This window comes from Phyllostomus hastatus, unplaced genomic scaffold, assembly GCF_019186645.2.
Source record: "Phyllostomus hastatus isolate PE091 unplaced genomic scaffold, TTU_PhHast_1.1 phas_contig_244, whole genome shotgun sequence".
Lineage (NCBI taxonomy): Eukaryota > Metazoa > Chordata > Mammalia > Chiroptera > Phyllostomidae > Phyllostomus > Phyllostomus hastatus.
Genome location: NW_025333796.1, coordinates 2707811 through 2724857, shown reverse-complemented (window position 1 = coordinate 2724857; position 17047 = coordinate 2707811).

Below are 17047 nucleotides of genomic sequence, written 5' to 3'. Positions count from 1 at the left end.
GGGGGGCTCGGGGTCGGAGGGAGCCGAAGTGAAGACCCTTACGGGGATGCGCCAGCCCTCGTTTGCACGGACACCCTCTGAGAGCCCCAGGGTGCTTCTCGCCGTCACCCTGCGGTCACACGTGGGAGAACGTTCCAGAAGGGCGGTCGGTGCAAAGGCCCCGAGGTGGAAGGGCCTTCGGGTGGCGGGGGGCTGTCAGGACGCCGTCCCGCGGGTCCCTGTGGCAGACCTTGTGCACCTGGGAGAGGTCGAAGGGCGGGCCGCGGCCGAGTGTCCTGGGTGGGGCGGGAGGGAGGGGCGGGAAGGCCCGGGCTGTCCGCGTGCCCGCCGGGGCAGGGGTGCTGGCGACGGCGGGCGGGGAATGCCCAGGTTGGGGCTGGGGGGCTCGCCCAGGAGGAAGGTGGGGACACCGGCGGGTGGGCGGCGGTGACTCCCTTCACGGAACGCTTGCTCGGGCTCACGAGGACCCTCAGGGCCGTCCCCGGTGGGCGCCCAGACTGCGGTCGCGGGGCAGCTGGGGACAGACAGGAGGGTTGCTGGGGGGCGGGGGGGATGTCTGGTGCCGCCTCAGGCCCAGGTCCACTGTCAGAGCGGCTTCCGAGGCTCCTCGTTTCCGAACCCTGGAGAAGGTCTCTCCGTTGGAGACAGCTGCGTGCTCCGTGTGCGGCAGGTGAGTGGGTGCGGTCGACGGACACGTCACACGCGAGAAGCTGCCACTTGAAAGTCTCGCCCGCAGCCCTCACATGGGGGGCGGGCAGCTCTTCCCGTCGCTGGGAGTCCACTGCGCTCTGGCAGGCTCCGTGGGGCCGCGTGTTTCTGGAACGATTCTGCATGTGAAAACATCCCACGAGGAGGACTGCAGCCTGAGAACGAGCTTCTCTCCTCCGTCTTCTCGGCCAGAGCCAGACGTCCCCGGCTGGCCGCGTCCCTTTGGTGAAGGTGTCAGAACCGGACCAAGAAGACCAAGTGGGTGGACCTGGCCCAGGACCCCGAGCAAGGGGCTGCCTGCCCAGGCAGGACACAGCCCAGAACGGGGGGTGCCCCTCCTGACACGGGTTCCGAAGCTCAGGGAGGGGGCGGAGCCTCGCCCAGGTAACCCGACTTGTGTCCCTTGCAAGTGTCGCCCTCGTGCCCGGGGTCACCCCCCCAGGCCCCGTGGCTGACGCCGAGGCCGGCCTGCCCTGTGACATCGGCCGCGGGCCGCTTCTGTCTCCCGCCGCTCCCTGGCAAACCCTTCCTCCAGCCGTGAGACGTCAGTGGCTTCAACGAGCAGGAAAAACTCGTCAAGACTCTTCAGAGACGTTTCCTAGAATTTATGTCCCTACATCAACGTCTGACTCGGGCAGAAATTGTTAATTGGGAAATTTGAGCGATCTTGGTATTGATCGAAACTCTTAAATGGTCTTTCAGGTGTTTCATCCTAATGCCGCCGCGAGAGTCCGGAGGGCAGAAACGGTTCCCCAACTCATCAAACGCCCGCAGTAAAGGGCGCAGACCGGAGCCGGGACCCAGGCCGTTTCACACGTAGCTTCTGCTTCACCGTCTCCGCGTCTCTAGAGACCAATCAGGTGCTTCCCCCGCTGACGGCCGGCCCGTCCGTACTTCCTTCCGCGGTGGCGTCAGGGAGCCCTGGATGGAGCAGAGCTCGGGGCCGAGAGTGTGGCGTCGTCTCGTTTGCGTCGGTGCCCAGACCCCGGGCGGTCGTCGTCGTCGTCGGTGGTTTCCCGCTGGCGTGCGGAAGGGTGATCTCATGCGCTCTGTCTGCCAGAACCAGTAAGTGGACTCCTGCGGCGGTTCACCCCCGTGTCCTCTGCCGGCCCCTGGCGTGCAGGAAGGACACTTGGGGGTCCACCGCGGAAGAGGGGGGCCGGGTGATGAACCGGGCCCTGGCCGGTCGGGCCAGAGCTCTGCCTGAGGTCCTGCCTGCGTGTCGCCTGCCCGGCTGTGGCCGCCCACAAGGCAGGTCCCTCTGCCTGTCTACCACCGTGGCAGTCTCTGCCCTCCATGTGGCTGACCGTCTCTCAACGTGGCCGCACACCCCTGGGGCCCTGATGGGGGGCTCGGCGGGGACGGCGACAGTGAGACTGTAGGTGGGGCCAGGGCCGGCCGCGCACGCCACCCCGAGTGTCGTCCCCATGTTCGGGGACAGATGCGGCTCAGAGGCCCGGAGCCTGTCACTTGGGCCCCGGGACAAGTGAAGGGCAGGGTTGTGCCCCAGCATGGTGCCCGTGAGGCCAGCACGGCAGCAGCCACGTGTAGCTGAGGTTTGCATTTGCAGGGAAACCCCCACTGACGGCAGGGCCGGACTCACGTTGCTCAGGCTCCCCGGGCAGCCCGGTGCCGGGAGGAGCTCTGTCGTCACGTGAGCTGGTGCCTGCACTTCGGCTGAGGGCGACGCAACTCAGCTCTGGGTGTGCTGCCGGGAAGTCTGTCTGTCCGTCCATCCATCTACCCATCTACCCCTCACCCATCCATCCATCCATCCATCCATCACGTACCCATCCACCATCCATCATCCATCCTCCCACCCATCCGTCCACCTGTCCGTCCATCCATCCATCCATCATGTATCCATAATCCATCCCCACCATCCATCCATCCACCCATCCATCACCCACCCATCCGCTCTCTGTCACCACCCGTCCGTGTGGGTGTGGATGTATAGCGACCACCTTTGCACCTGCTGCCAACCTTCCTGACGTTCGTGTTTTTCTCGGTGCTGGCCGATCGGGCCTCACCGCGCCCAGATGGCCGTGCGCAGCGGGCAGCTCCGCTCCGTGGAGCCCGCCGCAGGAGAGGACCCGACAGAGCTGAGCGTGGAGGTCGGGGACGGTGTGGCAGGCTCCCGCGCCTCTGAGGGCCCGTGTGTGAGTTTCGGAGCGGGTCCCCGATGCGCTCAAATCCCAGGGACGAGCGTCACTGGGGACCCCGAGCGCCGGCGGCGAGCGTGGGAGGCGGTTGCGGAGCAGGTGCAGGGTTTCTGCCGGCCTCTGCAGGCCGCTCTCGGGCCATGCACGGTCTAGTTAACCGGGTGTAACTCGGCAACACTGGGCGAGCCAGGCGGCTGCCGCTGCCCGCCGAGAAAGTCTCTGGGCTAAGCCCCAAACGCCATCTCTGTGAGATGAGGAGGAGGGTCCGGGAGTCCCAGCCGGCGGCCCGGGGCCCGAGGGCAGCTCCGGGTGTCAGTGCACGTGGTCAGTCGTCCCTCCGGGTGGACAACACGGGGTCGGGGGCTTGTCTCGGGTTCCACGGCCGTGAACGTGCGAGTCGGGATTTCCCGTCCACCCAACAACGCGCGGCCGGTCGGGGAGCCCGAGTGCCGTTCCCACGCGCCTGCGTCCCGGGGCAGGGGCACCAGAGGCCGGATCGGCCCGTGACGCCGACGTCCTTTGTGGAGACTGGTCTTCCAGGACCCTGTGCACCGTGGGTGCCGTGGGACCTTCCGCTTGAAGACGAGACGTGGAGGTGGGACCAGCGGCCCGTGTGGGGTGCTGGCACCTCTGTCCCTCCGGTCGTGGCTCTGCACGGGGGCGGGGGGGGTCTCCGAGTCAGATGAGCCCGCCTCCCCTCCACTCCTGCAGGGGGGGCCGTCATCTCACGGTTGCTGGTCTCCGTCCTGGCTGCACGACAGGACCACTGGAGACTCTCCTTGAACCCCCTAAGCCCGAGGTTGCCCTGCCGGGGAGCCAGACTTGTGGGGGTGGCTCTCGGGCGAGTCCCCGGTGCCTCTGGGCTCGAGATGCCCCGGCCCCCGGTTCACGGGGTCAGCGAGTCCCCGCGGGGCTGGCGGTCAGGTGAGCGTTGGGGAGGGATCTGTACCGTTTTCTCGCTGTTGAACTCGACGCCCGGGACTGCGGAGAGCAGCGCCCAGCGGCGGCGGAGCCGGCGGTCCCGGCGAATCGCGAGGGCGGCATCAGCGGCGTGTAAACACCCCCCCCCCCCCAGAGCTCGGTGATGCCGCGTCTGGGATTCTCTGCTCCCACCCTCGCCTTGTCTACCCGGCCACAGGCTCATCTCCGCGGCGGCGAGTGTCTCCCGCCCGACCGGCCGCCAGGGCCCCTCTGCTCGACGCCCTCCCCCTCCCGCCTGTGTGTTGACGCGCCCTGGGGCCGCGGCGCTCCCCGCTGCGGGCCGGCGCTGTGCGCTCTGAGGCTCGACTCCGCGCGGCCTGAGCGCGAGTGGGTTTGGGGTCTCGGTTCCGTGAAACGAGTCCCGGGGCTGCAGGGCCTCGAGGCCCCTCCCCCGGACTCTGGCCGTGGGCAGGGTGCGGGGGTGATGGGGTGGGCTGCTCCGGCGGGTCCGCCGGGGCCACCCCGAGGCCTCCCCCCCAGGGTCACCAGGCGCTGAGGGGGGGGCGAGGGGGGCGAGGACTCGTCCGCGTTCACAAACCAGCGGGTCTGTTTCCCGCGAGCAGGCGCAGCAAGGCACCGACCGGGGGCAGCGTGGGAACTGCACGGGGATGAGGGTCCTGGACCGCCCGGGGCTTCAGCGCCCTGACCCGGCTGCCGGGGGGTGGGGGGGTGGGGGGGGTGTGGGCCGGCGCTCTCTGCGTCCGCGCACCCCGGGCCCAGTGAGAACGGGGCTGGTCTGGGGGCGGGGGGGCTGGCGATGATGAGGGGCAAAACGGTGGGTTATTTTATGGATCAAATCTGACCGATCGTAGACTCTGGTGCCGCTCTCGCAGCCGGCTGTTTGCCGCTCGCTGCCATGTGCTCGGAGCGGGAGTGCGGGGAGCTGGACGCTTCAGGCTTGAAAGGCGAGACTGGGAGGACACGGGGGAGAGATTTCCGAGCGGTGACTTCAGTGGCCCGGAGCGGAGACCAGCAGCGTGGAGGTGATGCCGGGAGCTGCTGCCCGGGCTGTGGGAGCGACCCTCGGCCTTCCCGAGGGGTCACCTGCCCGGCCTCCGAGACCCGGGGACCTCACCCCCGCACCCTGCGCCTCCAGGAGCGGAAGGACCGCGCGCTCGCCGCTCCCAGGCCCCGCCCACTCCGCCGCCGCTCTGCTGCCCCGCCTCCCTGGCACCCCGGGGAGCTCGCTGGGCGCCCCGGCCGGGTTCCCACCCAGAGACGAGCCTCTCCTGGCTCCCTTCTCCGTGGGAGTCTCGCTCGCTCTCGTTATGCGCACGGTGTTCCTGTGTCCCCCGCTCCTCCCACTTCACAGAGCGAGTCTCGGTCCGATGCTTCCCCACCTGGACAGCACCCCCGTGTCCAGGTCTTGGGGGCCGGCACCTCCCCCGGCCCCTGGCGTGTGCGCCCGACACCCGGGCCTCCTCCCTGGCACTTGCTGCAGCCAGCCTGCCACCAGGTCCTCCCCGAGTCACCCCCAGAGACGTGTGGAGCGGCCGGCCCCCCGCCAGGACGGCGCCCCGCACTCCCCGCACCCCCACACCCCCGCTCCGGCCCTGCCGGCTGTCCGTCCGCGGGCCTGTCTGCTCTGGCGGATTGCTGGGCGATGCGATGCAGCCGGTGTTGCCCCGGCCGCCCTCACGGCCGCACATGCTTCCTCCGAGGGACCCCGTCACTGAGAAGTCACCCAGTCACCCAGCGAGACAGCTGAGCTGTGTTTAGCCTTTTGCTGCCACGGCAGACTGCTCTGCTGTGAACCGGGGTGTCCACCCTGCGGCCCAGGACGGCCGTGAACGCGGCCCAGGGCAGTACTGTAAATTCACCTAAAACATGACGCGATTTTTTGTGATCACGTGTCGCGATGTATTGGACGTGCGGCCCAAGACGACTCTTCCCCGTCCAGTGTGGCCCAGAGACGCCACAGGCCGGACCCCCTGGTTTCCCTCAGGCTCGTGCACCAGGGTTTCCCGCGCTGCACACGCCCAGGAGCAGAATCCGTGGGAGTCCACACGCCCGACGTCACGGGACAGCCGCCCGCCCCTCCCCGAGAGGCTGCGTCGACGGGCGCCGGGTGGCCATGCCCTGCAGGCTCTGGGGCAGCACGGTGGCCGCCTCGTCGCGCCCTCAGCCCAGCAGGCTGCCCGCTGGTGAGACCCAACAGCTCTGCAGACGCTCCTGGTTCCTCCCACGCCCGCCTCCCGCCGTCACCGGCGGTCTCGTCTCTCCCTCTCCAGCCCTCGCAGTGCGGATGGGCTTCGTCTCTGCACGCCGGCCCGGGGCTCCGCTGCTGTCCGCAGTGGGTCGGGAACGGCCCCGGGCGTCCCACCCGACCCGAGGGGGCTGCCGTTTCCGCGTGTGCTCCCTGGGAGTGGTCGGGCAGGCGCTTCGTGCGCTGTCTTTGCTCGGGGGTGGGGGGTTGGGGGCAGGCGGCCTCTCCTCTCCCTCCTTGAACACTGCCTTACTGTGTCCAGTGCGCTTCCTCGGGTTAGCCACCGAGGTCGCCACGTGACACTGTTTTTATCACGTTCTTCAACCCGGTGAAACGATGAAGTCTGCGGATGTCCCACCATTGAAACGTTCTTGCGTTTCTGACGTGCACCGAACTCGGGCACAAGATATTTCCCTGTTTACTCGGGACCTGGTGTGCTCGTGTCTCATTCAGGGTCCGAGTTCTGTCCGTGGATGAAGGGGGTCGGCCCGTCTGAAATCGCCGTCGACCTGGAGCCTCCTGGTCCCTGGAGGACGGCAGGACAGGGCGCAGGACAGAGTGGTGTGTTCCCCGAGGGTTCGGGGGGTCGCGCCGGCAAACCCCCCTGCTCTGTGCTTCCTCTCGGGGCGGGGGGGGCCTCTCAGCGGCTGCTCCCACGGCTTCAACCGTGTCGAGATCCTCCGAGAATTCTGCTCGTTTCGCGCTCCCGCACGGTGTGAAGACCGTCTGCACGTGTCCGGGTGTCCCCGGGGGTGGTGCTGCTGTCACTCAGTCACCGCGTCTGACACCGTGTCCCCGTTCACGGGACTCACCACTCTCCGCCGCGCCTTTCTCGCTCCATCGGTGTCTCCGGAACTGCGCCTGTCACTCCTCTTCGCAAGCCACCGGCGCTGAGCTTTGTGGCCGGTCCCCGGGGAGAGAACCGGTGCGCCCGGGAGCAGGGTCCCCGAGCGGCTAGAGAATGTGCGGGGCCCGTGGGTGTCGGCCCCGCGCAGAGAGGGGGAGTCCGTGCCGACAGGCCTGCAGGGACAGCAGGGGACAGAAGTGGGGACGCCCCCGACACGTGTGCCGTGCCCGCCCGGCCCGCGAGGCAGGTCTTCAGGACGCCCGCCCTGTCACCCGATGACAGAGTCGCGAGGTTTGCTCGGAAGGAGGCCAGCGCCGGGGCCGTGGGTGCTGGGGAGGCCTCAGCTTCAGGGTGCGGCTCGGCCCGAGAACACGAGCGGGCCACGTGGGGTTGACGGTGGTCAGTGTGCGGGGGGGGGGGGGGGGGCTGTGCACTCACAGAAGGAGGGAGTGCTGGGGGCACTGCGCCCCTCTTAACATTTATTTTAACTTACTGACGAGAGAGAGAGAGAAACGTGGATTTGTACGTGGATTTGTTGTCCCCCATCCACGCACTCCTCGGTTGACCCCCGTGTGGGCTCCGACTGGGGGTCGAACCCGCCGCCCGGTGCATCGGGAAGGCGCTCCGACCAGCTGGGCCCCCCGGGCCGGGGCAGAGCGTGTCCTCTGAGGCCGAGGCCGAGGCCTGGGTGGACAGTGTCTTTCTCGTGACGTGCCCTCGAAGGCCAAGCGGGGCTGAAGTGGTCATGCGTGTGCCTCACACACGCCGCCTTTCACTTTCCCCGTGCGCGCGGCTGAAGCCCTTCCCCCGCCGCCCCGGCTCAGTCCTGGCGCCCGCCGTGCGCGGTGCCCACCCGCAGAGCCCGGCCAGCGGGGCCGCGGTGCGGCGGCCGGGGGCCCTGGACTCACGCACACACCATGAAAAACTGTCAGCCACATGGAACCTAGCTTTCTTTAAAAAGTCTCCCGCCACTACTTAATTCCCCAGATCAGGCAGATCTGGGACTTCCGGAGAAATGCCAGCGAGCGATAGTGAACTCCAGGCCCTCCCAAGGGGAAGGAGTCCCGCGGCGTGTGCCCACCGCGGCCACCGCCGGGGTGTCGTGAGGGTTCTGGTTTGCCCCCAACACCTCCCCCCAGAGCCCTCCGGTGGCTCCCCACGCGACTGCGCAGAACAACGGACTCACCTCCCGTAAAAACTCGCGTGGCCAGACCCAGTGTGTCGGCTGGTGCTTGGGGTTTTGGGCTTCAGGTTTCCCTTTGGAGCGATTCTTTGTGCCGGGTAACTTCCGGAACAACACGCGTGCGCGTGTGCACACACACACACACACACACACTCGCACCACTGGAAGCCTCCGCACCTGACCACACGCGGGTGTGACCTAAGAGTTCCAGGCACCCGGTCTCCGCCCCTCCCCCCTCCCTCCCTCCCCCTCTCTGCCCTCCCCTCCTCCCCACTGCGGCCCCCCTCCCCCTCTCCCCCTTCCTCTAGGGAGACCGGCCCTTGTGCCTGTACTTGCCCGAGTCGCCCACGCAGAGCGCGCTGGGTGATGGCTCCCTGTCGTTGCTCAACCCTGCGCGAAGTTGCTACATCTTCGCTTCAAGGAGAACGGTGACTGACGTAACGGCAGGAACGACGCAGGCCGCCTCTCCTACAGATAATTACAGATCAACAAATTGTGGGGTGAATTATAAAATAATTATGAAGCAGTTGGCTGTAGTGTTCCTGTAAGTATCGATACAATGGTTGGCTTGATTTATGAGGGTTGTTTTTTTCCCCCCTTTTTCGGAACCACCGAGGAAACGGGCGGCAAGAGTCAGACCGCTGCTCGGGCGGGGTGGGGGCAGGGACCCGCGTTGCTCCCTGCCCACCCCCCCCCCCCCCGCAGGCGTGGGTGTTCGGAGGTCACCCGAGTGCTTTCGGACTCAGAGTCTCGTCCCCTTTCTGCACCTCGCGTGCCGGGCGGCAGCTCGAGGGACGCTGTGGACCAGAGGCCTGGGGGGCAGGTGCGGGGCTGCGGTTCTCCTGCGGGGGGGGGGGGCGCTGGGACCCAGGGACAGGCCCCCCTCTGGGCCCCACCTGCCTGCGTCCCCATCGCGCGCACACCCACTCAGTCATTCACTCGGTCGTCCACCGTCCACTCCAGCGGCCTGTGTGGAGCTGCCGTGGGGTCAGGAGGGCCGGGGGTGGGCAGCCGGCTGGGGGCCCGGCCTCCCTGGGTGAGGAGGATGCGGCCCAGGGCAGAGCAGGGACGGGAGGCGCTCCGGGAAGCCGGGCGGGCGCGCAAAGCCACGACACTGGGGGGCGGGGGGGGGCCTGGGGCGCATGGAGGGCACCCAGTTCACTTCCCAGTAAGGCCGCGGCTCAGAAGGGGGCGAGCAGTGCCTGCGGCCCCCGTCGGGCGGAGAGAGCGCGGCTTTGGGCTCTGCGGGGGCAGGGCGCGCGCGCCAGCGCCTTCGCTTCTGCTCCTTAGAAACGTGCGTGGGCAGAGGGGCTGGGGGGGAGCGTGCTGCGGGATCTCGGCGTTGACGGTAGCGGAGCCCAACCCGGCGTGTTTCCTTCTCAAGTCAGGTCGCGGGCGGCGCACCCGGAGGGGTCCTTAGGTCTGGTTTCAGCCGGTGCGCGCGCCCAGCGGCGCGTCGGGGCTCAGCGTGGCGAGTCACTCCTCCGTCGCTGCTGCTGCGCGCGCCGGGCCCGGCGGAGCGGACTCCTCCGCGCCCCGCGGCTGCCGCGCTCGGGGCGGGCGCCAGGTGGCGCCGCGGCGCAGGCTCTTCGGACGCGAATTTAGTGTCTTAACAACGAATTTGGGGGCGACGGCTGCTGGGCTCCAGGTTCACCGGATCGTGCTCAGTGCGCCCAGCTCTGGGTGAGGGGTCTTCGGGCTGTGCTCGCCGTCGTGTTTCCAGCGCACTGCTCCTTCCCGAACCCCGGTTCTCAAGGGCAGTGGGGGCGGGACGTCCACACGGTCCCCCCCCCAGCCCGGGCGGCCATCCCCCCGCGGCCCCGCCGCTGCCCTGTCCCCGCCCGCCCGCCCTCCCACCCGCAGAAAAGCGACTCCGCGAGCACCGCTCGTGCCGAGACGCCGGCCACTTGTTCCGCTAGAGAAATCTGTGCGAAAAGTGGTGATTCCGGCCAAGGGTCGGGGGGCTCACGGGGCCTCACCTCTCCGTGGGAGACAGTCCGGGAAACACTGTTCACGATTCACGCGTGATCTCGCCTCTCCCCGTCCGCACCCGTTCTGTCGGGCAGGCGACAAAAACAGGCGTCGTTTTGAGGGATAAGCACACGTGGCCGGAGGCGAACTTGGTCTCCTCTGTTCCCCGCGACCGTGAGCCCTGAGAGGGCCCCCACGCGCTCACGGCGCACAGTGGGGCCCGCGGCGCGCGGCCGGGAAGCCGCAGAGGAGCCGCGCAGGAGCCGGGGCGCCCGGGTCGGCGCACCTGAGCCCTCAAACACTGTTTACGGTCGGCGGCGCGCAGGGCGCGGTGGGCCGCCGCCGGGCTTCAAACGGGCCGGGCGGATTCCGCGTGGAAATTACAGCTCCCGCGGTGCATTCCTTCGGGTTATCCTTTATTTTCATACAAATAGTCCCCCCGCTGAGCACGCATTTTGAGATTAGGTGGCTCTTTCTCTCCCGGAGAAGAATGCTACTCATTCCTGTGTTCCCGGAGCGGGGCGTCAGAGAGGCGGTGCCGGGCCGCGCCCGGGGCGCGCCGGTGGAGCCGCGAAGTCATCCCCTCCCACCCTCCGGCCGCCCACTCCGAGAACACTTCCTGACCACCTACTGTGCGCCCCGAGTGTGCCCCACGGTGGGGAGACCGCGGCCTGGACGCCGCTGATGCGCTGGTGCAGGAGGGCGGGGCTGCGGGAGTCAGGGCGTGGGGGTGGTTGGGAAAGGGGGGCAGGCCTGGGGGGCTCACCCGGGGCCTCGCTCTGCCCTGGGGTGCAGGGGTCGGCCAGCAGTGCATGCGTGGACGCCTCCCGGGGAGCTCTTCCCCTTCCCTCTGCTGTCCCCTCTCGGCGCTGGTCACCGGGGACGGAGGGACGCGTTCCCAGGTCGCCCTGCACCCGCCCGCTCGTCCCCAGACAGTTGGGGGTGGGGTCACTGCTAACCGTTAGTTACATTGTAGCCACCGCGGGGACGGAGGGCCAGGCAAGCAGAGTGGGAGGTGGGGCGGGGGCTGGGCGTGCACCGTGGCAGTGATCACCCCCCAGCCCCCCGTCCACTCCCCTGCCCCTGCCGCCTGGCTCCTCGCTCGCTGTGCGACGCCACCAGGAAACCGGGGCGGGGGGGACAGGTCGCGTCAGGACGTGGGGACTGCTCACCGGCAGGTCCCCCTGCTCCTCAGGTGGGAGACCCCGGCTCAGCCGGGTAAGGCTCAGCTTGGTGGGGGGGTGGGGGCTGTCCACATGGGAGGCGCTGTGAGGTCTCGGGGACGGGTGTCGGAGGGCCCTGGGCGGGCGCGGGGAGGGCCCGGGGCCCTGCCTGGAGCCCCGCTCCGTCAGGCCGTCCCTCCGTCGAGTCTCGGGTCGTGGAACGGCTTTCGTGCTGGGTCGCGTCAGTGGGGTTGTGACAGCGGGTCCCCTCTGCCGAGAGCCAGGGCCACGGAACCCCCGAGCCTTTCCTCGCCGGACGCGCCCACCGCGGGGCCCAGGGCAGCGGCGTTCCTGTGCACCTTGGGACGGGGCGGGAGCCCGGCCAGTGTGGGCCCTGCAGCTGATGCTTCAGCCGCCTGGGCCTGTCTGGCCGCCTGGTGGCTCCTGCGTGTGCACCAGACCCTCACGCTCAGCCCCCTCCAGGGAAAGGTGGGGTACGGGGGGCCCGTCTTCATCACCACTCTCCGTCGGGTGGTCCGCAGCAGCAGGGCCCCGTCCTGCTCCGAGTCACTCCCCCTCAGGAGCAGCAGCTCTGGGCCCGGGCCCCTGGGCAGCCCGGAGTGGGCAGCCGGCCGGCCGACGGCTGCTGAGTCCGGCAACCCCTCTGTGCTGCCGTCAGCGCCGGACGCCGGGCGCTCCCCGCTCCGCCGCTCCAGGAATTCCAAGCATGCCGGGCAGGGAAGCCCACTTCAGCCCTTCGCTACAAGCCACAAAGACAGACAAAAGCCACCTCGGGGCGCGGAGAGCGGAGGTGTCCCCACGACACCCTCCTTCCCCCGCTCTGCTGGGCACCTGGGAGCCACGGTCACTGCTCCCTCAGGGCGGGGACCCGGGGCCCGGGGCTCAGTCTGCGTCGCCTCCGGTCGTGTGCAGACCAGGCAGCCCCAGTGCGCGTGTCGCAGCGAGTGCTGTCCCGGGGGCACCCGGAGCGTGCTCCCTGCTGTGTGTTGGGTGGGGGTGCGGTCCCCACACGGGTCGGCTGTGGACGGCCCAGCGAAGGGGACGCGGGGCAGCCTTTGTCTCAGGGCGGCAGGGACCGTGAGACGCAGCCCCCCCGAGTTACGTCGTGGGCCGGAGTGGGTTTCCACCAGTAATTGGATCCAGGCCCTCTGACCTCGCCACAGGAAGCCGGCTACAGGTGCAATAATTTTTACACAGACACGCTTTCTGCACTTCCAGTAATTTTTTTTAACACACAAATAATTTCTGGACAGTGAAAGGGCTCTGACTTCACTGTCCTGGGGAGAAACAGCTTTGAGCGTTAGGGCCATCGCATCCTTTCTGTCCCTCCGGGTCACTCGGCCCCCCCCCCCCGGGCGGAGGTCGGCTGGGCAGAGGAGCACAGGGATGGCTCCCGTTCGGGGGCGGAAGGCCAATGGGATGCGGTTGATCGTCCTACGGATAGATACAGTGTTTCCTCCCACCGATGGATACAGTGTTTCCTCCCACCGATGGATACAGTGTCGTCCTCCTACCGATGGATACAGAGTTCCCCCTGAGGGCAAACACGCTGTGTACGACTCACGACACTCACCTGGGAACTAGGGCACCAAACTCGGGCTGGAACACCAGAGGTGCGGACAGGCTCCCGAGAGAGGGACCGCACCTGGGGTGTGCGGGGTGGGGGGGGAGCCCCACGCGGGCTGAGCCCGTGTTTGTTTTGGTCGTTCGGCGTTTCCCCCGTTCTGCACGGTCTCGGCTCCGCAGACGGGCTGGGCCGCTGATGTCCCCACCGGCTCTGCCCAGCTCTGGGCTGGCTGTGGTCTTGGTCATTTTCCAAGCTGCGTCCGGACGTCAGTGCACGGGAGGGAACAAGTCCAGTGGTGGGCCCGTCCCCGCGGTGGACACGGCCCGAAGACAGGGCCGGCGCTTCTGTGTTTCGGCCGACGGCACCGGGCGGGGTGGGGGGGGAAGGGCCGGGTCGGTACCGGCCGGGTCGCACTGCGGGGCGCATGAGGGCCTCTCCCACTGCTGTCAGCGACGCCTGGTGCCCCTGGGCCTCTCGCCGCCTCCAGAACCCGCACCGTCGCGGATCGGAACCGAGTTCGCCAGAGCGCAGGGACGGCCTGACATGCCGATCCAGTGACTGTCCGGTCATCTCCTCGCAGTGTCCCGTTTCGGCGGCACGACCACACACAGTGCGACCTCTCCGTGCGGAGCCGTTGCCTCGGCAGTTCGGCGCCCCTCCCTCGGGTTCTCGCGCGGGCGGTGAGCGCCGGCCCCTGGGCCGCGCGGCTGGTGACACTCGGAAGCACGTGCCTCCCTCCGTGCGTTTTCACCACCAGGCGCGGGGGCGCGGGGGCGCTGGGGCGGGGGCGTGCGACCTCCGGGCGGGGTCCCTCACGACCTCACGGAGACCGTGAGAGCCGCCCGCGCCCACGGGGCACTCCAGTCCCCGCCTCGTCCCGGCAGGCCAGCCGCACGGCACAGCGCTGGGGCCGGCTCAGGCCGGGGGTGCGCGTTCCTGCCGTGAAAAGGGGGGAGCCCTCCCTCTGCCCCTTTTCGGAGCCCGTCTGGCCAGACCTCTACCGGGAGGACGTTTGCCCGGCGGGTGGGTTTCCCGGCACAGCCGCCACACCCCGGTCCTGGCGCCGCCGCCCCGGGCCGTGCCTGCGAGCTCTCGGGAGGTCCCCCCGGTGCCAGGCTCGCCCCCGCTGCTCCGCTGCCGCAGGTGGCCCGGTGCGGGCGCGGGCGTCGGAGTGTGAGCCGGGGGCCAGGCCCGGCGGCGGCGGGGACTTCCCCGTGTCCTCGGCCGGGAAGGAGGCGCCCGGGGCAAACGGATCATTCCAGCGACCCTGGGCTTCTGGCGCCCACGTCTCCCCGGTCGGTCAGTCTGGGGAGGGGCCGCCCCTCTGGACACAAGGAGCGCCTTCTCCCAGGGGCGACGGGGGACACCGTGACCCGGGTCGTGGGCGCAGGGCCGGGGGCGGGGTGACGGGGTGGGGGGCTGTCGGGGGAGGGGTCCGTCTTGGCCCGGTCAGACGGGGGCCTGGGCTGGGGGGGCCGCGGCTCTGCCCCCCCCCGTAGTCGGGCTGTGCCCGGGACAGGAGCTCCGCTGCTCCCGGAACCGTCCGAGGGTGACGGCGTTCACGAGAGCCGGGCAGAGGTGCTCTCCGGCTTCTTCCCGCGTCCCGGGCGGCGGCGGCTCTGTGGGCCTCGGACCTGCATGTGGGGGCCACCTGGGTGCCTGCTCCCGAGGTCACTCAGCGGGGGCGGGGGCGTGGAGGGCAGGGGGGGGGCGGCTCTGACTTCCAACCAGTGGCGTCGGGCAGGCCATACAGCCCCCTCGTTTTTTTCCTGGGAGGTGGCTGGGGTGAGGGTCGTCTTCGACGTCAACATTTTTGTTAGCTCGTACTCTCTCCGCTGTCCTGTCAGCGTGGGTTTAAAAAAATCACCGAAACTGGCGAGTTTTTGTCATAGATACCAGTGGTATTCAGTCGGCGGGTGGTATTCAGTAGCCGTTTCAATATTGAAAATGGAAGCTCATGCGCCACGTTTTCGGCGTGTTCTGCTTTATCGTCTCACGGCAGCTAAAACCGCAACGGAAACGCAAAGGGAGACTCGTGCCGTGTGTGGGGACGGGCTGTGGCCGGTCGAGCATGCCAGATGGGGTTGGCGCAGGGTCCTGCTGGCAACTTCTCGCCGGACGGCGCCCGCGGCCGGTGGGCCAGCTGCGGGTGATGAGCCGATAGAAGACGTTGATGAAGAACGATCGATGTTCTCCCACACGGGGGCGGGGGCGGGGGGGCGGAGCCAGCGCGCTCATGACACCAGACTCAGCCGGTGACCGGGCAGCAGGAAAGGCGAGTCTCTCACGGGACCAGCGGATGGACTCTCCGGCCCACCCGGTGGTTGTTCCCCGCCCCCCCCCCCAGCCCCTGCACCATGGTCCTTCCCTGTCCTTGGCCGCCCCCCCAGCCTGTTTTCCTCCCTGTCCCCTGGCCCCCCACCCCCGGGGCTGGCGCCTCCCGGGAGCCCAGTCCGTTCTCTGCGCCTTGGGGCCCGCCGCCCCCCGCCCCCCCACGGGATTCTTCTCATCGTCTCCTCCCCGGCCAGCAGCCACCGGTGGTTACTTGCCTGGGTTACTTGTGTCTCAAGCCCGGAATGAGACCCATGTTCGTGTCTGAGGCTGGGCTGTCGGGACGGCGGGGGCGCCGTGTGGGGAGGCCATGGTGCCGGGCCCAGGCCGGGGTCCGTCCACAGCCAGAGCCCCCCTGTAGCCGGGGCAGTGGCCCTCACCCCCGTGAGCCCTCGCTGCGTCTGCCCCGCGCCCCGGCCTCAGCCTGTCCCCCGTGTTCGGTCAGGGCGCACCGGGACCGTTGGTGCCGGCCGCGTCACCCACCCCGCCACCACCTGCAGAAACTCGGCAGTTTTGGGGAGCCCCCCGGGACCCACCCCGGGGGGCCTTTTGGGCCGTGTGGGAGCCTGTTCGGATTCACCCACCGTGTCTCCGAGACCCCGTCACACTTTTTCTCCAGTCTCAGGGCCTTTGGACGCCGAGTCCCGGTTCTGTGTGGGGACGTCTTGCTTCTCTGCGCGACGGGCAGATGCCAGGCTCCCTGCGCGCCGCCCCTGGTCTCCCAGCTCGGAGGTGGACGGGGAGGGCCCACCCACCCGCCCGCCTGCCTGCCCCCATTGGGGTGCCCCGGAAACTTGATGCCCCATGCGCCTGGACGCAGGTGCTGGCCGTGCGCCCTCTGTGTCCAGCACGACCGCAGACGCTCGCAGGTGCAGCTCGCTGTCCAGCAGCAGGCGGCTCCCTGAGGACCCCCGTCTGTGGGCAGGCTCTCTGCAGCCCCCCAGCCCCCCCGCCCAGTGCTCTGCCCTCTCGTGGGGGCGGCCGACCCCTCCCACTGCGACTCTCCTCAAGGCCGTGCCCTCGGCTTTCGGCTTCCCCGCTCTGAGCCGGTGGCGTTCAGTTGGGGGGCCCGGCCCAAACACACTGCAGGCAGGGCCCTTCCTGTGGGCCGTCCCCTGTGCCCGGCTCTTCACCCTCCAGGTCCCGGGGCCGAGGGTGTGTGTCCCGTCTCCCCCGGGCCGGGGGACCCCGTGTCGTGCCCGGCGCGTTTCGGGCACTTGTCCGTGTGTCCGGACCCGGAGGGGAACGGCTCTGCCGTCGTGGGGCTGGCCCCCCGCTCTCCACCCGGACCTGGGCCGTGGAAACGCCGGCATGGTGGCCCGGCCGGGGGTCGGGGTGGGCCATCTGGGTTTCTCTGCAGTGTCCTCTGGCCCCCTGGGAATCCCAGACGCGAACAGTCACCTGCCTGGGTCGGACTGCAGACCAGAGCCACCCCCGGGGGTGGGGGGGGCAGAGCCCCCGAGGTCTGGTTCAGCAGCCTCCCTCCCCAAAGCCGTCCCCCCCCCTCCAGTGAGAAGCAGGCCCAGCGTCCCCGCCGCGCGTCCACCCTGAGCAAACAGCGGCGAGCACACGGGGCCGGGGGTGGGGGTGGGGGGGCTGTAACTGGAGCCCGGCCCAGCCCTGAGCAAACGGGACCGCGGGCGGGTCTTTGATGCGCCCTGCCCCCGCGCCCCGCCTGCGAGGGGCCGTGCCTCTCGCTGCCGTCTCCGCGAACTTCAAAGCCCAGCCGACCCCGCAGCGCGGCCCCTCCCGGACCCCCAGACGCGGGCGGGGCCGTCCCGGGGCCCACGCACGGTCGGGAGGCACGGCAGCAATTTGTCGCTGCTGCCGCCGTCGGCTTTGAACTCGCGTCTCGGGTTTCCCTCCCCGCGTCTGGCTTTGAACTCCCGCCCTCCAGGGCCCGAGCC